The following is a 26,867-nucleotide window of genomic DNA, read 5'->3' as shown; positions in this document are numbered from 1 at the left end:
CCTCGCTAACTATCTCCAATTAATGTGTGTTTCATGCGGGTTTTTTTACTTCTCAAACATGTATAATGTGTTTCACACACGCAACTTATAGTGTAATCCCGTTTATACATTAATTGCATATAAACCATGCATTGTTTGTAATTAAAGAATCTATGGATCACCAATATTGATAAACTATATAACATTACACGTGTGCCCAAATTCAAATGAATATGCATGTTTGATACACCAATTTGCGTTATGATATTATCGATGTCGTGATCTCCAGTTTAAATATTTGAATCCCCTTTAATCCAGATATTCGTCTCATATAGCTATCACTCATGCTTATATAGGAGTATCTCTCTGGACCTATACGCGTTCATCGTCTCTCAGGTATCTCTCGTGCTACCTGTAAGTCGATAATGATCTTTTATCTTCGTAACACACTGCCGGTACTCTCTCCCTCGACCTTCATCACTCTATCTCTCTCTAAGTATATCTCACTCCTTGCTATGTGTCTCTAACTATTATTCTCCATGTGGAACCTCTTTCTCTCACACAAACACAAAACTTTGATTCCCATGTGTGCCACTCGCACACCCCTCATACAGATATGTCTTTCACTCCTTAGATATGAGAACCTACGACTCTTACTCTTAAATATCTCTTTCTCACACACAAACACAAACTCTGACTCCCAGGGTCTCATAATTCTCCATTGTTCTCTTGTATGCCGCTCACACACTCTCTCTCTCCCTAGATATATCTTGCGTTCCCTCATATGTCTCTCTAGCTATCACTCTCGTTGTGAAACATCTTTCTCTCTCGCAGACACAAAACTCCGTCTCTCGGGATCTCATTTCTCTCTAATATCTGTTTGTATGTGACTCACATGCACCCTCTCTCTATCTCTCTCACACCCACACACATAACTCAACCTTCTGATCCACTTGACTCCTATCTCTAACGCACACAAACTAGCATCTTTATCTTTCTATTTATCTGTTTCTCCATCAACCTTCTTTCTCGCCCTCGCTCTTGATTCCTATCATGCACACTACATATGTTTCTCTCTACATGCAGTCAAGTGCCCGCTCACACACATATATAACTTCACCCTCTGAACCACCCAGCGGTCATCTCCAACACCCAAACTAGCGGATGTCCCTCTAGCTAGCATCTCCATCTCTGTATCTATCTATAGTTTCTCCTTCAACATTTCTTTCTCGCACGGAGTCTTGCTTCCTATCACCCACACTATATATGTCTCTCCATACATATTCATTTATAGGTTGATCTGTTTTGCACAATCGTTGTGCCTCACTCCCTCTGCTCGCCATAGATGCATGCTCCAGCCCACGCAACTATCTCTTAAAGACAAAAACACATGCTCAATTGTTGGGCCTTCTTCCCTGCATTCTCACATGCATGCATATTGTCATACCGATCTGTCTCTCCCATGTCCTTGATCTTATGACTTATGTCTTCTTTCTATTATCTCGATCATGCGCGCGCACGCACACACACACATCCCATATATACATGTATACCTCTCACACATGCACATTCAAGGTCTCTATGCCTCCATAAGTAGTTAATTACCCTCAATCCTAACGCCACATCGAATCGTTCTCCTCTTTTGTGCACATAACTTCCGCCTGGATGGGTAAGACCATCCCTTTGTTTAATTCCCGCCTACATGCACCATCGATATATAGTAGTCTTCCTCGGTGTCTCTCAAACAAACACGTTCTCTAGATATCGACTCCTCTCACGCGTACACACCTTCTCTTCCCTCTCTACGGGCATTTTCTCTCTCGCACCCCATCGTTGGTGGCCTCTGCCATACACATCACCTCTCTATGATGAAGCCATGCACACTTACACACACACGCACGCACGCACACCCCACCCCACACACACACACACACACACTAAGACGCCATCTCTCTCTCTCACACACACACACACACCACACATACACACACACTAAGACTCCATCTCAAACACACATGCTCTAGGCGGAGCATTTGTTCCTAACACCCTTCATCCAACCTTACCCGTGTGATAAACAATCACCTTTATTTACTTGCATAACATGGACAAATTCCACTTTACTTAAGTAGTCAGCAAACTTATCATCTGTACCCTTATAAAAAACGAGTTGACAATGATGGTGTGTCTGCCATCTTGTAATACACACTGTATGATCTATATCTGACGGATAGAAAGCAAACTATGATAATTTTACCAAAGATACCCGCACCTCTCTCCACATCATTATCTCCCACAACCTTATTGCTCAGCAATTAAAAAAGGAATAAGTCTCTGGAACAATCTAGCATGCATGGTGGCCGCTGCCGCCTACCGGCGCCGTCCATCCCCATGCCTCCGCCCATTCCGACCACCAGTCACCACCATACTCCACTCCTCCTCGCCTTATCTCTCATCTTTCATTTTTTCGATGACATTCTCGAGATACCAGTTTTCCGATAAAATTCTCGAGATATCATTAGTTTTTACAAATGGGATTACTCCTGCATGGGTTAATCACAATAGGTGTTTTGTAAAAAAATTGCATATTGATGTTCTGTGCAATGCACGAGAATCTTGCTTGTAATTATATAACGCAAATCACGAGTAGGAAGTGACGTTTTTTTGACACAACCACGTTAACATGGCCACGTAAATCACTAGCTAAAGTAAATACCGTTATACTTATATCCCGATGCAAAAGGTTGAGTACATGTCCGAAGAGTAGAGTCGCACACACGCACTCTGTCTCTCAAAATCTCTCTCACACACACACCAGTTACATGACGCTCACTTAAGCAGACACGTATGTTACAATTTGTGCACTCGCGGGTACACGTGATGCTGCGCATTTATTTAAGCCGGAAGGCGAACCCAAATAGTAGCTGCATTCATTCCCCTCCCGCCGCCTCTTCTCTGGTTGCCGTCGCCCGGTAGCCATGGCCCAGCCAAAGGTAACAACATACGCCATACTCCCGCCGGAGCGGCGCTTTAATATGGAAATTTTAGTGGACATGCATGCATCTTTTTGTGCTAGCACTCCTATATAAGGGTTGACCGGTCGCTTCCTGCGGACGTGCGCGGGCGATGGAAGAGGAAGGAGAAGGGAAGCGGGCTGTGGAGTAACATTTTTACCACAATTTCTTAGGAAACTGAGTGCAATAATTGTGTAGTTTTGCAAACTACCAGTACTACACCTGAAACGGTTCAAAACCTATACTCCCTTGCCAGCGCGCGCTTCCCGCGTGAAACAGTCAGCATTGCCCTGGAGCGTCAGTGCCGCATTAATGCCCGGCCAGAGCGGAGGTGGCCTCTCACTGGCGTCGGCTTTGAAGTGGCACGGCGGCCGAGAGAGCGCCGCTTCCCGGTGCACGCGACTGCTCCGCGTCGAGACTGGCCATAGGCCCTGTTTGGATCCATGGGTTAGAGTTAGTTTGAGCTAGTTGGGGATCAAATAGCCCTAAAGTATCCAAGCATGAGGGTTTAAATTGGAGCAAGTTGCACCGAACCCACCAAAAAAACTATCCCACCCAAGAGGTGCTAACTGGAGATAGTTCTCATTGGGACCACTGAAAAATCACTTTTCTCCCTCCATCAAGTGCATTTATTGTCAATCTAACCCTGTCACCCAAACACCTCTTTGGCTACAGTTAGTTCAGGCTTAGTCATGAGTTAGTCTAACCTCTAGCTAAGTTAGAGTATCAAACAGGAGAAGTATAGGACATGCAAGTTGCTCAAAGCATACAGGCAAATTCGTACGTGAAAGGATTTTTTTCTTTTTGAAAACGGAACGTGAAAGGAATTTTTTTAGAATGCTCTTGGCATGTCGCTAACATGTGATGAGTTAACCGACCTCAATAGACGGCAAAAACGCCAGCCCGCCGCACTTTGATAGAGACGAGGAGGGAGAAGCGATACAGGCTGCTGGATTACTAGAGATAGGTGTCGCACGGAAGCCAAGAAATATGGTGATAGCGTGGGTTAGCCATGTACTAGTATGATGTAACTACACTGGGCTGCCATGTTTCGTACTCTTCCAGTCCACTGTGGAGATGATTGGTTAATTTTATATCGCTGAATAATATTAAATATTATGAGTGCAGACGCTCCACCACGAGGTTCCTTGCTCCTTCTCGGTCGTCCGGAATCTATGTTCTTCCACTCTATTTTTTACGTGAGCTTTGTTCATCCTTTTGCCAACACGCGAGACATCTAGCATCAAGGTGCACGTGTTATGCAAGGATCGTTCCATCTATATGAAGAACACGTGGGACTGGAACTACGAGACGGACATGTACCCAGGAGTGGACGTACGAACCTGAGTAATGTAGCGCAGTAAGTGAAGTAGAAAGGCACAAATGGTATGAACATGCGTGGCATATAGGGTGTGTTTGGTTGCGTTCTCGTCTCAGCATAGTTGTTCCCTCTTCATGCATGCTCAACTCAACACCCCCTCTTCATGCATGCTCTCTTCATGCATGCTTCTAGTGTATTTGTGCTAAACTAGTGTGGACTCATGCACCCTCCATACACTCTACCAAACACCCAAAAGTGGGTCGAGAAGGGAACTCTTGGGCGGCATTTGTCTCTTACTATGTACTACCACTAAATGTTGTACATGCAATGCACGGTGATGTTATGGAATACGTGCCTAAGTACTCTACTACTACTATATTAGTTGGAGGCACATATTAACTTTTATATTTGTTTACTTCTATGCCCCGAGACCTTCCAACTAGACGTGTCTTTCTCTCCAGGTCGCACTTTGTATCGTTCATACCACTAAGTACTACTACGTGTGGTCTCCGACGCAGAAGTGGAAGAAGTGGAGACGCTCTACCACGCTATTTTTTTACGCTGGGCTCTACCACGCTGTTCATGTCCCACTCCTTTCGCTGACGTGTGGGACATCCAGCATGTGCCATGTTTGGCACCCTTCATCGTAAGAGTTGAAACGCTAGCATTCATCAGAAATAAAAAATAATTATAAATCAACAGTGATACTATTTTTTTGCGAACCAATCAGCAGTGATACTATACCACGCAGTTTCATTGCTCCTCGATATTGGAAAGAATACTTCCGTTCGCCAACATGTGGGACATCGGCCATCCTGGTCCATGTGCCATGCACACAGAACTCCAAGGGAGAGTCACCCAGGTCATCACGCTGCACTAACAATGACTAATGAGCCGTCAAATCACAGGCCCACTTCCCACTTTGAAGTTGCTCAGACGAAGGAACCATCATGACTTCGTTGAATTCCGCTTCTTGAAGAAAACTACTGTACCAGCAGTACTGCTAGCTACAGTAGTTACTCCAACAGAGGCCTCCTTTCATTCATAGGATAGGAATTTTATAGGAATATGAAAATCATAGGAAGTGAGATGACATGCATCTCAATTCCTATAGAGAAAGAGATGCCATTTGATGCATAGGTTAGGAATTTTTTCTCATTTAGTCAAGGCTAATGTACTGGTAATTTGCTCTAAAAACTACAGTAGTAACTAGTAGTACTGGTACATGCTCGTACTCAGACACAGACACACACACACACTAACTACTAGTACTACTACTTCTCACATGCTGGCCAGACGCCGTCGTTCTCCTTCCCGGCTTTGTCGGCGACACCCCACCGTGCTTGGATCTCTGCCCACCTCTCCGCAGCAGCGCATGCGTCCTTTTATTTCTTGCGGCAGCGGGCCTCTCTTTTCTTGAGTGCTTTCTGACTTTTCCGCTCCCTCTGTGCGGCTTTGGCCGCCTCTTGCTCTACCGCCCATTCGGCCTTGGCATCTTCAAATTCCTCCCACATAGTTGTGAGGTCGCGAGCGGCGATGAACTCGGCACGGCGGGATGCCATCGCTTCCCTACCATTTTGTGTGCGGTCGTGGGCGGCGAGGAACTCGGCACAGCGGGATGCCATCACTGCCTTACCGGTTAGTGTGCGGCGCGGTGACATGAACGACGCTTGGTGAGAGCTTTGGGGTGGAGTGGCTGGACAACCATATAGTGCATTGGTTTGTCAAGGGCTCAAGGACAGAAGACAAAGCAAATTTGGATTCCCCTTCAATCCTGGTCATTTATTATCGAGTAAAATGCATTATCGGTCATCGAACTTGTCTTATAGCTCACTTTGATCATTGTATACGAGATATGGTGATTATACGGTCACTGGCTCAGCGTATAGCTCCGTATTTGTCTGGTTGACCAGTCAAACAATCCGCATGCGCCTCATCAGCTCTTGTTCTTTATCTATCTACGCGTGCCTACTTGTCAATGGAGAAAGAAATACTGTAAAAACCAAAATTATGTGTATGTGGGGAATCAAACCACGGACTCGTCGCTGCAACGCACCCTGGTCAGCCAAATGAAAATGAAATACTTCGCGTCAGACACTCACGCTCATGCTGTCAAAGCATGCTAATGCATGCACGTCGCCCTCTAAATCAATGTCCTGCTCATGGTGCAACGCAAACAGCGAGCCCATCACCTGCGCGTCCTGGCTGTGCCTGACATTACTGTTTAGACATTTGATGGAGGCTACGCGAACGCCGAGCATGTATTCACCTGGCTCAACACCAACGGTCATACTCGGACCGCCTTGCTCATGTATATCGTCCATCACAATGACAATCTATAAAACAGCCTAGCTAGAGAGGGTACTATGGTAGTATGGTACAGAGTATGTACTATTGTGGGCGACCGATCTTAGTACCACTGCACACCGAAACCCCTTCCATCGCTAGCGCGCGCTTCCCGCCTGAAACGGTCACCGTCTCTCCAGAATGTCAATGCTGCATTCCCGGACATAACTGCAGGTGCAATTGGTGTGTCACTGACATGCGGGCCAGATGCCCATTGGGACCACATGTCAGTAACCCAACGTATCTGTAGTTAAGTCATTGAAGCAGCGTCTGCATTCACGCCCGACGAACCTACTCCGGCGCCAGTTGTCCATCCGTCTGCCGCGGCTCATTGCCATTCGCCCGCTATATTAACTTGAGACCCAGCTCCCAGCCATAGCCAAAGACCCACACTTATTCTCCTTTGGTCCCTTCCTTTTGTCGGCACCACTCCAACCATGGCCTCCTGGCACTCCGAAGCTCTCTTGGACGTATTGTCACAGGAGCAGACGAGGGACATCGGTGGCTCCACTCCGGGCGCGCTCCAAAGCTCTCTTTGATGTACTGTCGTAGGAGCAAATGAAGGAGATCGCCGGCACCCCCCGGGCCTCCCTCCGCCACCACGACCACGAAGCCAGCGCGCGTGCACGGGCGCAGCCGACAGCGAGGAAGAGTAGTACAGGGTAGGTCGCCGCTGCTCTGGTCCCGGGAAGGCCACCGCTACTCCACTCAGTCGATGGCAAGCTTGGTGGGGTAAACATCGGCGGCCGATTAGCCGCTTGACGGTGACGTGGAGGCAGAAATCTTCAGAACCTTGTGCTCCGGAGGAGGAGGTTATCGAGGCGGATGAGGAGGAGGCAAAGGCAATGGTCGGCTTTCTCGGGTTCATGGCCGGACATGGTGGTCGGGCGTCGGCGATCGTTTAGATTAGGTTTACAGTAGGTTTTAGTACGGTTTGTGCGAAATATGTAATGAATTTCGTCCAGTTTGTAGGAAAAGTTTTTGAAATGTAATGAATTTCATCCGGTTAATTTGAAATTTGCTCTGTTTGCACGAATTTCGTCCGGTTAGTTCATATAGATGCCGGTGTAAATTTGTGGGCCAGCGCTGGAGATGCCCTAACTATCATGCTATAATCGCTAACAGTCCTCCATTTCTATCTTGCTTACATAAAAATGGAGCAAGTGGACGGCACTGTAGCACGTCATATCGCTCGAACTAGCCCGCCTAACGAGCGGGAAAGCACCGCCCTCGTCATTTTATCGATCGATCGCGCGAAAATGTTACGCTTCGCAAGTTCTAAAGGAAAAGGCGGCACACTTACGACTCGTACGCGTCGCACCCCCGACAGTCCGGCTCGCACGCCGCTCACCACAGGGGACACGCGTTGTCTTGCAATTTCACTGACATGTGGGACTGTAATTGAATAAACCGGCGATAGCCGAAATCTAATCGCTCGGCGGGTGTCGCTGAGAAGAGAGAAACGGGGGAGGGAGAAGAGATCGCCCGCCCGCCGCACACGGACTCCAAGAAATATATAGTGATAATGTGAGGTGGGCCATGCTGGAGTCCGGACCGCTTCCGGAGCCCGCTCTGACCGCCCTGGCCCCTCAAGACGCCAGCTGCCCGTCGCATGCATAGCAAGTAGTCCCCGCTTATGTGGAGGAGAGAGAGGCATTGACAAAGTCAAGGAGTAACAGTGGAGACAATAGCTTCAATAAAAATAAACAATGAATACTCGTTGCTCGTCCTCTATAAAGGAAAGAATACTTTCATTCGCTGACATGTGGGACGTCGACCATCCTGGTCCACCTGCCATGCACAAAATTATCCTGGTCTACCCCGGTCGTATCGCAGGCCCAACCTTTCCCACTGTAAGTTGTTCGGACGAAGGAACCATCATGACTTCGTTGAATTCCGCTTCTTCAAGAAAACTTACTGTACCCGCAATACTGCTACCACACGCGAAGACTGGACGGCACTGTACCACGTCATATCACTGAAACCCACTAGGCCAAACTAGCCCGCCTAGGTCATCTATTTTGGAATAGAGAGAGTACGTCTCTACACTGCTATGATTTTGTGTTGCACGTTCTCTGTACTTTTGCTACGATTTTCCTACCCTATGAACCAAATGAGGCCTGAATGTATCCGTGTCGACTATTGTCTGATCGATCGCTAAGCCTACAATTTTAGGAGCTAGGGCTATTGGTCGATCGACGAGGGATAAGTATAAGCGTACCACGAGCTCATCAGCCCCAACGTTTCTCTTCGGTGAGTGTTTTGCAAGTACTATAGCTCGCACAGTAGCTAGCCTACTAACACCAAGAATCATCAAACAAGCCCTGCTGATATGATAAACAGTTCAAACTTACATCTAAGCATGCCATATATTACATCAAAAGCTGGTGAGGATACATCTGTTTCCATAACTCGGAGAGGGTTCGCATGATTCATCGCATGATTCACTATCAAACAAAAGTAGCAAGATCCGCCCACACAAGACAGTGCACTAGCCCTAAGATGGTTTGATAACACGCATCGTTCTGGTAACTAAACACAGGGCAATGCAAACTACCCTGAAGGATTAGCGCGACCAACTATTTCTTGTCATCGATCTCTCGGGCAATGACCACAGCACGGACAGCGGCATGGGAATCGATTTCTGGGGCGATGTCCACAGGACTGACCGCGACATCGGAATCGATCTCTGGGGCGATGTCCACAGGATGGACAGCGGCATCAGAATCGATCTCCGGGGCGATGCCAACAGGACGGGCCACGACATCGGAATCATCAAGGACGTCCACCGGCACCTGCACAACCCTAACATATTAGCAAGCACATTGCAAATAATCAAAAACCACAACTATGGTAATAAGCCATTATTTTTTACCTTGTGCAGCTCACCGGGGGATCTCATCCCTCCGGGGGCCATCTCCTCGTCCTCGATGGGGGCCATCACCTTGCCAGGGGAATACTGCTTCTCAACAGCGACTATCTCCTCAAACTCGGTCTTGAGCCTCACATAGGTGGCAATCAGAGTTCCTGGGGTAGGCACGGTGGGGCCCTTGCTGTTCTTCCAACTTTCTTTGAGGAGTTCGTCCGCCAACGTCCTCAACTCTTTGGCCAGTGCTTGTTTCTTGGAGTTCTTCGTCTCCATGGGTTGGCCCGCCAACATGGTCAACTCGTTGGTCGGTGCTCGCTTCCTGGAGATCGCTGTCTCCAGTGGGTTGTCCGCCGGCAACTCTTTGCCTAGTGCTCCAGGATCCATCAATGAACTGACAAACAAAAAGCAATCGAAAGGAAACCACAATCGCAATGAAAACGGGAAAAGAATAGGATGTGAGAATCGGTCGGTGCTTCGCAAAAAGAAGATTCTTGGAATGAAAATATAGCAGCATAACTGATTCGCCCACCTTTCCTTCGTCGGTACAGAAGAAAAATGGCAGAAGTGAGTAGCCTGGAGTGAGGTTTTCTTCAAGAAAGGGAAGAAAGGGCTTGAACGAGCGTTCCAGTGAAATGATGGTTGCTTCGTCCAGTCCAACTTGGAGGCCACCTTACCACTGCTGGTAAAGGTGTGGGTTTTGTGATATGACGGGTCATGACGGCCACACCGGGGTGACAGGTGAGTCTCGACTGTAGCACCTCGCTGTGATTTGGTGGATGGCACGCGGGCCCGGATGCTTTGAAATGTCCCGCATGTAGATAGAGCGGCTAGTCATATAGGAGTGCTCAATATTGTGCACCGCGACCAAGGCGGAGAGGAAAACGAGAGAACTACGTAATTAATGCATGAGTTTAATTAGGGTAGTTTTGTAAAGTAGTACGAGATACATTCCTCCAATCGCAAAATGCCTTGGTTCATGAGATTTGAGATTTGAGCCCTATAAACCGGAAGGGAGGGAGTACTGCACGGCTGCACGCGGTGTAGTCTAGTCACTTGTTGAAATCTCTAGAAAGGCAAATACTCCTTTCTGGTTTACAGGGCTATACTACTCCCTCCGTCTAGGTGTGTAAGTCATCTTACGAAAACCAAATAGTCCCAAAACACTTAGGCGCGGTGCATTAACTTCTACCTTGTTTCTTGTTTCTTGACATATCAACCAATAAGAGATGAGAGGTGTGCATGCTTTTAATGACTTGCAATGGCTAGTTCATTGCAAGCAATGCTATTAATTAGCAAATAAACATTTGTGACCCCAGGAGGAAACGGTACTAAGCGCGTGGACCTATGCAGAATGAGTATCAACCAATGGATGATGGATTTAATTGTTAAACAATAGCAATTTTGTCTCATGCAAGAGCCTGGCTACTATATGCGTGCTCCAAGGCACCGCACCACGCGAGCGTTTGCAATTGCCACGTTCGGGTTGCGCTTGGCTCTTCGCCTCTTCGAGAATACGAACAATGATGTTACTCCTACTTCTACAGTATCGAATCCACTGCTGCATGTCTGTCCACCTCGTGCGAGAGGGATAGCATATAGAGAAAGCTTCTACTTACTGCTCCTACCTTTGCGTCTATGACTGGTGGGCCCAACAGGTGGTTGGCCCTCCTGTCATGTAGCCAAAGGCAGGTGCAGTTAAGGCACCGGAGCTCAATCCACGAGGGAGAGGGCATTGTAGTAATCAAATTTCTCGGTCTTGTACGAGTTGACGCGACACATCAAAGCACTGCACTCGACATAAGGCTGGTCATAGTGGGGAGTAACTTAGACTAGTAACATGCATATGTTACTAGTCTATGTTACTCCCTCTCTCTCAGTTTATAAGGCGTGCACGTACCCCTAGGTCGTCAATTTGACCAACGTAACATAAGTCATATATTACAAAAAATATACCAATATAAGCTTCGGATGTTCTATTTTCAAAAGGTATAATTTTTGTGTTATATAGTTTATATTAGGATGATAAAATTGACAACCTAGGTATACGGGCAGGACTTGTAAACTGAAATGGAGGGAGTACTTATCTCTATAGTGCATAGTATCATAGATTAGTATCATAGGTGGTCTCATTTATTGACATGCATGACACATAGTAGCATCACATTTATTTTGTTATGGTATCTACCTATGTTACTATAACCATCTCTCTCTTCTTTAATTGCCTGCCACATAAGCATGTTTGCGAGTCCCAAGTGCATGATACTACTTATGTTACCCCCACTATGGCTAGCCTAAGTCTTTTTACACATTTCAAATGGACTACTTCGTATGTAGACATATTCTGCTTCGTATGTAGTCACTTGTTGCAATCTCTAAAAAGACTTATATTTGGAAACGGAGGGAGTACAACGCATGCATGCATGCCGTGACTTTCTTGTTGATACTTGCATGTGTTCATTTGATGCACCTTGACAAATTTTGACTATAAATTTAACTAACGAAATTTTCATGCATGTCACAAAAAATTACGGGGCTGTTTGGATTGTGACTATGTTTGTCTTATGTTGCCACATTATTTTTCCCACACTTGCCACACTTGCCTAACCTGAGTTGCTCAAATTGTTAGACACACTTTGGCTTGCCTAAGGGAATCTTGCCACAATTTTTGTGTCTATGACACATTATTTTTGTGTCTATGACATGTGGAGTAGAAAATATAAATAATAATGCATGTTGGGGCAACCCACGTTTCCGCGAATTTTAGTCGTGGGGTTGTTCACAATTTTTACAAGGGGTGGTTGTTCATTTAATGGAGGGACTTGTAGTACCAGACTTGAACGATACAAAGTGCGACCTGGCACACCGTAACACCACTTGGAACAAGCGGGTAGCTATCTCAAAAAACAATCAACAACTAAAAAAACCGCGACCTGGCATGTAGTAGTACACAATTTTAAACGATTGTTTTGATGGAGTGAAAAAGGAAAACTACTCCACTACATATATATAGGTCGGAGCCTCCGCGCTTGCTTGCTAGGGTTGCTCTATTCACACACTCTCATCCTCTCCAGATCTAAACAAGATAGGGGTAGTAACACTGTCTTTCTCCCTTCAAAAAACATTGGCTTTCTATCCTCACCGCTGGTTACAGATCCGGATGTATCCCCCTCCACCGGTGAAGGGGAGGAGGGGCAGCATTTAGGCCCTCGTCGACAGCGAGGGAGGAGACCCACTGCCGGCCGCACCGTTATCTCTGGCCGAGCGCCGGCGCGGGAGGTCCTCCGATCCCTTCGTCGTTGCCTGTGGGCGGATCCGGCCTCCCGCCGCCCACCTATCCACTTCCCGACGACCTTCAGGTATATCTTCGTTCGAAACCGCCTTAGCTCTACCTCCCCAGCTAGCTACGTCGCTGCATGTGCATCATTTTCTACCTCTCAGCCCCTCTCGATCGGATGGTCCAATGTCACCTAGTATTTTTTTTCTTCTATTGTTAGAGGTAAAGCTACTTCATGGAGTCGAATCTTGTACTCCCTCCGTCCGAAAATACTTGTCATTGAAATGGATGTATCTAGATGTATTTTAGTTCTAGACACATCCATTTTGATGACAAGTAATTCCGGACGGAGGGAGTACTTGGTTCAAACAAGAAATAAAGTGGGGGTGGGGGAATTTAGTATGTACATCGGACTTGGTACAAACAGGAAGGAAAGGGGGTGAAAGTAGTACAGACTGGTCATCCAACCGGTATCTTGGTCGAAAAGGGAAATATAGGGGTAACGCTGTACACAGTGGTATGACCAGGACTAGATTTGCTATCCACACATAGGAGTAGGTGGCTAGAGTGAACAAAAATGGGACCAACCCAGATATGTTTCTTGGATGTTTGTTTCTCGGGGGAACAAACTATGAATCACCACTTTATGCCCCTGTTTACGTACATGGTGCTGGACTGCTGGTGCATCCACTGTCCCATGCCCTTATACCAAATATTTAGCTGTTCTTAATCTAATGTCCCTGGTAAAAATGAAGCCATGCCACTGTTATAAGCCACGACAAGTTTAGCCAAATGTTTTTGCCTGTAATTGTTTGAGACTCTGACTGTTTCCTCTGTACCTTTTTGTGCAAACAGGGATATCCAATTCACCTGGTTGCTGTTGTGACCTTTTGGTGCACTGCACAAAACTCTTCTTAAAAGAAGTGACTTTTGTGCTGTTTAACTGGAATGTCAGAATGGAACAGTTGGTTCATTTCGGTGGAACTGCACAAAGGGAGATCTGTGTTCCAATCCTCATCATCCATATTGGCGCCATAACCTTCCTTTAGGTAAGAATGATATTTAATGCATGTGTTCATCTCTATTTTCCGACTGCCATGAGAAAATAATGCTATTTTTTTACTAGTACACTTGTACTCCCTCACTGACAAAACCAATTCTGAACTAGAAGGCCAATCATGTACTTGGTTTCACCAACTGGTGAGGAGAAAGAGAAACAGAGCATGAAGAGGAAGAACAAGGAGGAGGAGGAGGAAATGAAGAAGATCACACGATGGTACCGTCCTATGTTATCCTGACATCTTGCTAGTGGTGTTGTATTGTTGTGTTGCTACTAGTCTTAATTTACTTGGAAGACTAGCAAGATGCTCGTTCGTTGCACGTAACATCGAGATGCACTTAACAACAAGATCACCAAATCTGTTTTTTGTAAGAGTATAAGAGTAATAGATAATAGAGTAGAGATAGATAGAGAAATGCAGCATAGTAGTACTTGGCTTAACGACACATCATACTAATTAACCGGATTCTCGATGCATGTGTGACCCAGCTCTACACGATCAACAGTGCCAAGTTGATCTTGCTGAAGCCGAGGCCTCAGTCGAGGCCATTCAAGGGCTCCGGCAATGTCTCCCTTACATGTGAGACGATCCTCCAGGGAGCCCTTCCACTTCTGTCGTCTCTCCTGCAAGGTCACTTAATTAATCAGGAGTACTTAAGTAGCACTAATTTATTGCTGCCTAATTTTCCCGTCAGAGTTAAACAAATCTTTAGTAGCACCCTATGCTGAATCATGTATGTGTATATATGTATCTGGAGGTGAATCATGTGGTGGAGCAGGGAGGGAATCTTGGTAGTGTCATGACATAATAATGCTATTGTCTTTCTATCCTTTCTCACTAAGCTAATGAAGGTTTCACCTTTTTCCTACTTGTGCAAACAGGGATCATGTTGTGCCAATCGTACATTTTAGTGGAACTGCACTAGAGAATACAATGAACTGTATCCCAGCCAGTGCTTTAACTCTGCTAGAAGTTCTTGATAATCTTTCGATATAATCTCACCACTGGTAAACAAGAGTTATTTCAACCATACATTTGAAGTGCACAAAAATATATACTATTGAGTGATTCCAGTGAGTGCTTTATCATCTCTTCTGGAATTACTTGAATAAGCATATTTTGCTCAGGTTGGTACCAGCCTAAGGCCTTCAGCCATATTAGTTTGTTGTACCTATATATGTATTGTGCTACTGTGTTGCTACTGTCATGAGAAACTCCTTTATCTTTGCACGTTAAAGTTTTGCAACCTATGATACATGGCAATGTTTTGAGTGTTGAGCTAATTGGCACTGATTAAATAAACTAATACCTCTCTTTAAGCAAGACTACTATGTTGCTAACTTTACCCATTAAGATAATGAGGGTGCTTCTGTTTGTTAGTGTATGTTTCATCAACTAGTCCCACTATTACAGTAATCTCACTCTCTCAATATATGTGCCAACAGGGATGCTCGATTTTGGTGGAACTGCACAAAAACTTTGGGTACTTCATTGCCTCGACCGCTTCCTTCCCTTCATGCCAGTCGCTTTGTCTCGTCTTGCTTGCTTCCTTCGTTTCCTGTCAGTCGCTTATCTCGACTTCTAGTGAAAGGAAATAGTAATTGATATGCTACCTCACCTAGGTTGGTATTGGGCTTTATCCTGATTATTGTGCTTGTCATGTATTGGTAATTTGGTATTGTGCTACTGTTTGCCAATTTTATAAAGGAGTAACTTGGAGCCTGAACTCGCAGGAAAATCATTGCATTGGGCGATTTCAGTAGAACTACACAAAATGATCAGATGGACAGATACTTATGCTGCTGCCATGTACTCCAAAGTTCACTCAGACAAGCATTGATGTTGACAAGAAGTGCCTATATTCATTCGAGTATCAACTGGCGTCAACCAGTTGTCAAACTCCCAAGTATTAGGAGAGTGAACACCAAAAATATTGCTTGGCGCATAGACTAGAAGAACACAGTCCAGTCTTTGGTCCCAACTTGTGCCTTTTGGTTATCGGCAGATATGGTAGCGAACTGTATGGCATGGAGTCTAAAGATTCTAGACAAGTTGGTTGACGCGTATATTCATATGGCACTTAATCATTCTGCACGCCAGGGATGCTCCATTTTAGTTGAACTGCACAAAAAATTTGGGTGGTTCATTTTCTCAACTGCCTCCTTTCTCGTCTACAATGTAGAATTTTGGTGAGCTACGGGACCAAGATGAGCCAGTAAACTAGTTGGATGAAAGTAGTGGCCAAGTTACTCAAACCTCGCTCGGCACGAGGCCACTATTTGAGGATAAACCTACAAGCAAAGTTCAGATTGTCTGTGCTGCCTCTTATGTACTCGAAAGTTTACTCGTACAAGAACTAATTTTAGCAAGAAGTACCTCCGACTGAACACCATTTACCAGTCTGTACCCTAGGTAATTAAAGTTCGTCCATGGATCATATTGGCTGTGATCTCAATCATTTGGATGCATAAACATACTGAACATGTGTATATCTGAATCTTTTTGTGAATTATGCATGAATATTGTCGTGTGATCTATCAATCATTTGGATGCATAGATATGCTGAGCTTGTGTATATATGAATCTTTTGAGTTGTTGATAGTGAATGTTGGCTATGAATATGAACATGTCCTGTGAACCTGAGTTTGATACGAATGTTTACCTTTTCTGTTGTATTTGTGTGTGAACTTGTTAGTATGCCTACTGTGGGGTATGTGACGTGTGGGTGTCAATGGCACACCTTCTTCCTGAGAAGAATTGCACCTACTTTGTTAGGGTAGCAACAGCGCATCAGCTCTTTTTAATCTGTTTATTTCTCTGTCTTCCCCTCTCCCCTGCTCAACCCCTGTCGTAATGTTTTCGGCCTCAAAACAAACATAGTACTGTGTTGTTTTTGGGGCTTGTTGAAAAATCGAGTGCTGGTTTCTGTAGGTTGGCCCGCCCAGCAAATGGGCTGCTGGTCCACCACGACAGACTAGGAGGCTAAAAATACAAGTTGTATGGTGCAGAGGCAAGTAAAAAAACGCTATCGAGAGCCATCCACTGAAGAAAAAAATCGCTCCTAATGTGCTTCTTCAGTAGTGCCGCCGGCCCCCTCTTTAATCCAGTTTGCTCGGGGATCTGGTATCATTTTTTTCCAGAGGGCGAACAAGTATCAGCTAGGCCTAGGTTTTGTATTTTAACATGCGTAGCCCACGACATACGGAGACAGTGGTTTCAACTTATTTTTTGAGGTCCATACCGGCCTATGGGATTTTTCTTAAATATCGGCAGCCCAATGTATTTTTTAACAAAACGCAGGTCTCTGTTATATTTATCTATATATAAGAATAATAATGATGTGTCCAATTTATGTTTTTCCTTCTAACCACATTATACATATTTATATTATTACTATTATCGTATATTTTATAGAGACTTTTATATACATTATAAAAACATCCCACGTGTTACTAACTTATAAAAGTAAATATTTAACGGAAGTTGGCAAGGAAAATCCTAGTTGTTTTTGACTCACGGGCAAGGAAAATCCTGGTGATTGCGTACAAAAGCTTGCGAAGATTTTAAGGACCAATTTAATAATAACGCGCCCATTTTTATTTTGAGCAATAACTCGTTAATTTATTAATTATATATAAAAATGTGCCTCTCTGGTTTATTCTTTGATATTAATTGCTCCTTCTAACATAACATTATATATATAACAAGCCCAGCATTTTGTTTTTTGAGAATCACAACGCACTTTATTGCCTAAGTTCAATGCTTACAGGGATACATAAATGAGTAGGTGGTGCATCAAGCCACACATGCCTACCTATATCAAGAGACGTAGCCATACGTGCTAGTCTATGAGGATCCTCATTAAATTCGTGTTGTTCATGACTAAAAAGACAAGCCCTAAATAAATTGCTTCGTTCTTTGATCTCATGAAACACCATACAATGTCCACCAAGGTTCTTTGGTGCTTCGATTTCCCGGATGACTCTCAGACAGTCAGTAGCAATATATACTCTTTCCAGGTCCAGGTCCTCACTCAATGCTAGTGCTTCTCGACATGGGCTAGGATCCGTGTATACATGGGCTGGGATTTCTTAGAAAATATAACGAGCCCAGCTAATTCGTGTATTTCAAGGAAGTGCAAATGGGCTGGGATTTCTTAGAAAATATAAATGGGCCTGATTGACGCGAAATTATTTGTTCACCCAGCCCAGCAAATGGACTGTACATTCTAGAAAACATGGGTTAAATATATGCCGCATTTTTTCATGTTGACATGTGGGCCAATAGGTCGAAGCCTACGCAGGGCATTGTCAACTTGGTCAACAAATGATTGTGACATCTACAGCCATTGGATTTATATCCAACAGCCGGCATGCACCTTCAATCTCTCGTCTTCTTCCTCCAGCGTCGCCGGGACCACCTGGCTCGGCCTCCGGCGGCTAGAGGCTCTGCTTAGCACGCATCGCTGCGAAGCGCTACCCCATCGTCGGCCAGGCTATCGCTGCGAAGATGACTGTACGTGAAAGACTGACAGTGGGGACGCACCACGCCCATGGACGCATGCATGCAACGGAACTCGGTGTGGTCAACGTGGTCAAGGAACGACTTCCATCCGAAGTATACTGTACGTGGAGAGGCTGACAGCTGGGCCCACTAAGTTGATGGGGACGGAGGGCTTTGTCAACTTAGTCAATATGAACAATTCTAGCTGCAGTGACCATACGATGTCCATCCAGCGGCCATCATGCTTCTTCAACCTCTGGTCTTATTGCTCCAGCTGCCCAAAGCAGCGCCGGTCGTGCCGCCTGCTCCTGCCTCCCGTGGCCGGCTGTGATGCCGCGGAGGCCTCACCGCCCCCTACTACTCCCGCCGCTGGCCAGGCCATCCCTCCACTCACCCACACCCCCTGTTATTCTGCGGCAATGTCAGCCTCACACCGCAGCCGAATGAGTGAACCCTCATACTCCTCTACGCGTGGGCATCCACTACCGCATCTTCCCCGGCTCCGCGTCATCCCCTTCCTAGGCCTTGCCGTCGTCCACCGCCGTGGTGCACTCGGCGCGGCGTGGTCAATGTGGTCAACGACCGACTTCCATCGGAAGAGTACTGTACGTGGAGAGGCTGACAGCTGGATCCATGGCCACAGCCCAGTTTTTTTGTGATTTGCCAAGTAAGTTGCTTTGTCAGGCATGTTGGGCTGCAAGTCTTTCAAGACGAGGAGAGCATCATTCGGCTGGCCGAGAAAATGGCCTATCAGTAATGAGAAATGGGCTATACATTTTTAAAACACATCAAACCGGCAATTAGTTTCAAATTTCTTCTTTTCATTTCGAGATTTTAAATTGCATTGATTTTTATGCATGGACAATTTGTTGGACTTTATATTGATATACATTTATTTTTAAAATCAGTTTGAATGTGACTCGAAATTTCGGGATTAAAAATAGTTCGGACCGCACCGAAATATGCAAAATTTCGTATAATTTTTTAACTGTGGCCACAATATGGGCTGTTATGCTAAAAAAAGAATATGGGCTCCAAAAAACCCTTAAGAATTAGCAAATGGGCTGTAAATTATTAGAAATAATGGCAGATGGGTTGTATGCTGTTTTCCACAGATTTGAGGCTTTCCTAAAAAAAGGTTGACGCACAAGCAGTGACTGTTGGATTTCCATCCAACGGCCGTCGTGCTTCTTCAATCTCTGTTCTTCCTGCTCCAGCCGCTCAAACAAGCGCCGGCGGGACTGCCTGCTCCCTCCTGCCCGCGGCCGATTGTGCTACCACGCAGGCCTCACCGCCCCACCGTACTCCCATCGCTGGCCTAGCCATCCCTCTACTCACCCACACCTGTTGTTATTCTCCGGCGACGGGAGATGAACCAGTAAACCCTCGTACAGTTTTACTCGCCTCCGCGTGGGAAACAACTGCCGAGTCTTCCCTACCTCCGTCTCATTCCCTTCCTAGGCCTCGCCGTCATCCACCGCCTTGGTGCTCTCGGCGCGGCCTAGTCAACGTGGTCAACGACTGACATGCATCTGAAGTGGACTGTATGTGGAGAGGCCGACAGCTGGGTCCACGGCTAGGGATGGCACCCGCAGGGTATGGGTACGGGTGGAGCCACCACATACCCTTACCCGTCCGCCCTGAACTTACCCATGACCCATGCCCATACCCGTCAAGGGTACAACATTTTCCCATACCCATCACCCGACAGGGTATATGGGTACCCGCGGGTAAAAAATACCCGCGTTTACAATACATCAATTTAGTAGAGAATAGTTGTAAAAAGCAACATATAATCATAAATTATTAACAACAACAATACATTCTCATAAACAAAAAATACTTGACTATAAAGTGACACATAAAAATGTTAAACAACAACATATAATCATAAATAACAACACATAGGAATACACTTTAAGTTCACAAAATCATGATAAATTAAAGAGATAATTTGAATACTCATTAGAGTTTTTACCTAGCGTGATTAGGAGGGGAAAATGAATACCTTAGGATATTTACGGAAACCCACTTGTCAACTTTTTAGATGGGTACATGGGTACGGCGGGCATGGGTTATACGATCCCATACACTTACCCTCTCTACCCTATGGGTATGATATTTTCCCATTTAAGTACCCATTGGTAAATTTTTTGTCTCATACCCTTACCCTAATAGGGTTTTTACCTGTAGGGTACGCGGGTAATGGGTACCCATTGCCATCCCTATACATGGCCGCACGCAAGGAAATGCCTCCTTATTATGCGCAAAATAATGATTCCTCCACCTGACATCAGGGACCCACCGAAAGGGCCTCTGTATTTTGCGAAAAAACGTTACCGCCGCTGACTTGTGGGCCTACTAAGTTGACGGGGATGGAGGGCTTTGTCAACTTAGTCAATATGCACGATTCTAGCTCCAGTGACCGTATGATGTCCATCCAACGGTCGTAGTGCTTCTTCGACCTCTGGTCTTCTTGCTCCAGCCGCCCAAACCAGCGCCGGTCGTGCCTCGTGCTCCTGCCTCCCGTGGCCGGCTGTGATGCGGCGGAGGCCTCACCGCCCCTACTACTCCCACCGCTGGCCAGGCCATCCCTCTACTCACCCACACCCCCTGTTAATTGTTATTCTGAGGCGACAGCAGGCTCACACCGCAGTGAACCAGTGAACCCTCGTATTCCTCTACGTGAGGGCATCCACAGCCGCGTCTTCCCCGGCTCTGTGTTGTCCCCTTCCTAGGCCTCGCCGTCGCCAACGCCCTGGTGCTCTCAGCGCGGCGTGGTCAACATGGTCAAGGAACGGCTTCCATCGGACGTGGACTGTACGTGGAGAGGCTGACAGCTGGGTCCACGGCGGCCGCAAGGAAGTGCCTCCTTATTACGTGCAAAATAATTATTCCTCCACCTGACAGCGGGGACCCACCGGACGGGCCACTGTATTTCGTGAAAAAAACGTTTCCCCCATGACTGCTGGGACCCACCAGCTACACCTTCGCACGCAAGGAATTGCGTCCGGGCAAAAAAAACGATTCGCCCCCCTGATAGTTGGGACCCACCAGCTACATCTTCGCACGCAAGGAAGTGCCTGACAGTCGGGACCTACCTGGTCGAAGCGTACCTAGCGTTGGCATTCTGGTCACGAATGTGTACGTACATATATACTGGTGGATGTAGAGGCGCACACATGTCATAGTAGATGCGCGTACGTGTCGTAGTAGAGGCGCGCACGTAGCACGTACACGTACGTACAGCGGCCAGTGTGCAAGAAAGAAAATACGGCCACGTATGTGTACATACGGGTGGGGTCTCGAACGCCTACTCGTGCATACGTACAGCCAGGGCTCATGTACATGGCTGGGTCGGAACGCAGAAACAGCATCGTCGTCGTGTTCATGGGGAGCCAACCGGCTGGGTCGGAACGGAATGCGTGGTCGTGTCAATCGGGAGGGCTTGGATGGAACAGGCGATGAAAACGAGGCCTGGCGTACCGCAGAATGGAGGAAACGGCCTTGTGTTCGACCGGCCACGTTCGAAACGGGATCCTGTTCATCAGGAGGGGTCTGGCGTACCGCAAAACGGAGGAAAGGGACCTCCTACGGTCGAAACGGGGGTCCTATTGATCGGGAGGGGTGTGGCGTACCGCAAAACGGATGAAACGGACTTGTGTTGGAGCGCTCCGGTCGAAACAGGGGTCCTGTTCATCGGGAGGGGTGTGGCGTACCGCAAAATGGAACTCCACGGGATACTGTTCATCTCCATCGTCGACCTCGTCCAGCCTCCACGGGCTACTGTTCATCCACCGTCGACCTCCTCCAGCCTCCACCTGCGACTGCTCATCCATGGGCTCCTGTTCATCCAGCCTCCACCGCGCACTACTCCATCGGCTACTATTTAACCACCCCTCTCCACGGGCTCCTGTTCAACCACCCCTCCACGGGCTACTGTTCATCCGCCCCTCCACCGTCTACTGTTCATCCAGCCCTCCACAGGGTCGTCCTGTTCATCCAGCCCTCCACGGGGTCCTGTTCATCCAGCCCCAACCGGCTCGATCGGGGTCCTGTTCATCCAAAGGCAAAGCCACGGGTCCTGTTCATCCACTCCCACGGCTCACTGTTCATCCAAGCCCCCCCCCCCCCCCCCCCCGCAACGCTCACTGTTCATCCAGAGAGGCGGCATCGATCGGCTTCAGTTAGCAGCAGTAGCGAAGGAATCAATCGCTCGGGTTCAGTAACGCGTAGCCTGCAGTGCAATCGCTCGGGTTTAGTTAGAGCCCAACACCTTGCTCGGGTTCAGTTAGAGCCAACGCCTCGCACACACGCGCGTACGTGTACGAGAGAAACGCGCATCGCTCGGCCCCCGACCACCCACCGTAACCGAGAACTCCCCGAAAGTTTCCTCGCCCTTGCTTCTACCACGGTTTTTTCCGTCATGGACAGCCCAAAGAATGTCATGCAGCTGTGTCTCTGGCCCGCCCAGGACGAAAAGCCCATTTTTGTCATGATTTTTTGTCATAGAAGTAGGAGCCCACCACATCTATGATGATACCGGGTTTTGTCACAATTATCGTCATAGAAGTGTCATATGTATGACAGAAAAAAAATCCGTTCGGCCCAAAATGTCACGGATGTGTCTTTTTTTGTAGTGATATCAATAGGTTCATTTCTATTGTTTGTCTTCAAAGCACCCATGTTTTGATGACTTTCATAAAAATCGCCTATTCACCCCCCCCCTCCTCTAGTCGAATACTAGCACTTTCAAGGTGCCCCTAGCAGTACACATCTGAGAGACGCGTGGCATGCACGCAACTCATTGAAAGTTGTTCCATGTACCCATGCAAGCCTGGATTGTCGGGTGGTCGTTCCGGCTTCTCCGGTTTTCAGACAGTAAGGATATAGCATTAAAAACAGATTTAAATGTTTGTCACTTTGTCTTCTACTGACAAGGATTCAGAGAAGACAATCGACAGGTTTCAATAGAATGCATATGATTTGGACATTTAGAATTTGAGGTAGAGGTACAAAATAGGTTAGGGTCCGATCACATTCACTTAGATCAATAAGGATTCAAGAATGAAGACATAGCTATAAGTGAATGTTGTAGAGGACAGAACACAAGCTACTATATATATATATATATATATATATATATATATATATATATACTAGCTCAACATTGCGAAAATAAACCTTGAAGACAAATTAATGTTAAAGACAAACCAAATGCGAAGACTATGCAACCATAACGCCAAGAGAAACACTTCAATAAGAATTTGGTGGTGGCGTTACCCACCATATACGAAGTATTAGACCCAGACACGGCGCACAATTATCGTGGTGCTCCGAAGTCAAATTCCACATTAATGTATTCGCACTCAGAGGGTAAGTCTTCATTGATTTAAGATATACATTACTTCATGTGTTGCACATCTAAGTCATCAACATGCATAAGCGTTAGGATGTCTGTCCAATTACATGACATTTGAGGATTCTAAGATATTTAGCTCACACCGCAACTTGCAAAACCTTTTCTCATCCAAGGGCTTAGTGAAAATATCTGCCAATTGCTCTTCAGTGTTGACGTGAATGATATCAATATCTTCTTTGTTGACATGATCTCCGAGAAAGTGATGACGGATCTGAATGTGCTTTGTCTTCGAGTGTTGAACTGGATTCTTGGAAAGCTTGATGGCGCTTCCATTGTCGCAGAAGAGTGGTACATTCTTCGTGTTGTTGCCACAGTCCTTGAGAGTTTGCTTCATCCATAGAAGCTGAGCACAGCATGATCCAGCAGCAATGTATTCAGATTCAGCAATGGAGAGTGATACACAGTTCTGCTTCTTTGAAGACCAACAGACAAGAGATCATCCGAGAAAGTGACATGTTCCCGAAGTGTACTTGCGATCAACCTTGTCACTAGCATAATCAGCATCAGAATATCCAATCAGATCAAATGTTAAGCCCTTTGGATACCATAATTCTATCGTTGGGGTGTAAGCCAAATATCGAAGTATTTGCTTCACCGCTAGGTGATGTGACTCCTTTGGTGCCACTTGGAATCGGGCACACATGCAAACGCTAAGCATTATATCTGGCCTAGATGCGCATAAGTAAAGTAAAGAACCAATCATGGAGCGATATACCTTTTGATCGAACTCTTTACGATTGTCGTCAGGACCCAGATGTCTTTTGGTTGGCATTGGCGTCATGTATCCTTTGCAGTCTTACATTCCAAACTTCTTCAGGCAATCTTTGAGGTATTTCTCTTGTGATATGAAGATGCCATTGCTCTGCTGATGGATTTGAAGACCAAGGAAAAATTTCAGCTCACCCATCATGGACATTTGATATTTCTCTTGCATCATGTGGCCAAACTCATCACTGTATCTTTTGTCAGTGCAGCCGAAGATAATGTCATCCACATAGATTTGACACACAAATAGTTCACCGTCATATGTCTTTGTAAGAGTGTCGGATATACAGAACCAGTTTGAAGCCTTTGCTCTTTAGGAAGTCTTTGAGTGTGTCATACCAAGCGCGAGGAGCTTGTTTGAGGCCATACAGTGCCTTGTTGAGCTTGTATACCATATCAGGATGTTTTGGATCTTCAAATCCAGGTGGTTGTGCAACATACACTTCTTCTTCAATCTTGCCATTGAGGAAGGTACTCTTCACATCCATTTGGCATAGAAGAATGTTGTGATGGTTGGCATGGGCTAGCATTATGCGAATGGCTTCAAGCCTTGCCACTGGAGCAAATGTTTCATCAAAGTCAATTCCTTCTACTTGAGTGTAGCCTTGAGCAACTAGATGAGTCTTGTTTCTGACAACTTGACCATGCTCATCTTATTTGTTACGATAGATCCACTTGGTGCCAATGATATTGTGCTTGCAAGGATCTGGACGCTTGACCAGTTCTCATACATTTTTCAGCTTGAACTGATGAAGCTCTTCTTGCATATCTTGAATCCATTTAGGTTCCATAAAGGCTTCAGCAACTTTCTTGGGTTCAGATATAGAGATAAATGCAAAGTGCCCACAGAAATTTGCTAGCTGTGTTGCTCTTGAATGAGTGAGTGGACCGGGTGCATTGATGCTATCAATTATCTTCTCAATATGTACATCATTTGCAACACGGGGATGAACTGGACGATGATTTTGTCCTTGCGGAACATTGTCTTCAGCTTCAGCATTGACTTCAGGCTGAGCATTGTCTTCGGGTTGATTTGGTACAATGACGATTTCTTCTTCAGCACGAGCTTCTGAGGGTATGATTTCTCCTATACCCTTGAGCTTGATAGGTTCACTAGGAGGGACTTCATCTAACACATTTGGCAGGTGCTCTCTTTGCGAGCCGTTAGTCTCATTGAACCGCACATCCACATTTTCAACCACTTTATAGTGAAAGAGGTTGAAGACTTTTTAGGAGTGTGAATCCTTTCCGTGTCCAAGCATAAAACTTTCATGTGCTTCTGGTGCAAATTTTGAAGTGTGATGTGGATCCTTGATCCAGCACCTAGCACCAAATACTCTGAAGTAACTGACGTTTGGCTTCTTACCGGTTAGCAGCTCATATGATGTCTTCTTCAGAAGCTTGTGAAGATAAGCACGGTTTATGATATGGCATGCAGTATCAATGGCTTCAGGCCGTAACTTCCTTGGAGTCTTGTACTCATCAAGCATCGACCAAGCCATCTCAATGAGGGTTCTGTTCTTGCACTCCATGATGCCATTATACTGAGTTGTGTAAGGAGCTGAAAACTCATGAGTGATGCCCAGTGTATCAAGATAAGTATCGAGGCCGGTGTTCTTGAATTCAGTGCCATTGTTACTTCTGATGTGCTTGATCTTGATGCCATAGTTCATCATGGCACGGTTGGCAAATCGTCTGAAGACATCATGCACCTCAGTCTTGTAGAGGATTATATGAACCCATGTATATCTTGAGTAATCATCAACAATGACAAAACCATAGAGACAAGCAGTGGTAGTAAGAGTAGAGTAATGAGTAGGGCCGAATAAGTCCATGTGAAGCAGCTCGAAGGGTTGTGATGTCGTCATGATTGTCTTCGAGGGATGCCTGGCCCTAGTCATCTTCCCAGCTTCACAAGCACCACACAGATGATCCTTCTTGAACTTGACGCCCTCGATCCCCACATCATGCTTCTTCTTTGCGAGAGTGTACAAGTTCCTCATGCCAGCATGTCCTAGCCTCCGATGCCAGAGCCAGCATTTTGAAGCTTTTGCTAGAAGACATATAGCCAACTGTGGTCCTGCTGAGAAATCTACCATATACAGATCATCTTTTCAATACCCTTCAAAGACTAGAGACTTGTAAGATTCCATAAGCACAAGGCAACGATATTTTCCAAAAATCACAATCATGTTCAAATCACAAAGCATTGAGACAGACATTAAGTTGAAACCAAGGGATTCAACAAGCGTCACTTTATCCATGTGCTGATCCTTTGAGATTGCAACTCTACCAAGACCCAATTCCTTGCTTTTA

Source organism: Triticum aestivum, chromosome 1B, assembly GCF_018294505.1.
Source record: "Triticum aestivum cultivar Chinese Spring chromosome 1B, IWGSC CS RefSeq v2.1, whole genome shotgun sequence".
Lineage (NCBI taxonomy): Eukaryota > Viridiplantae > Streptophyta > Magnoliopsida > Poales > Poaceae > Triticum > Triticum aestivum.
The sequence above is the reverse complement of the archived record's forward strand: the minus strand, read 5'-3'. Positions refer to the sequence as shown.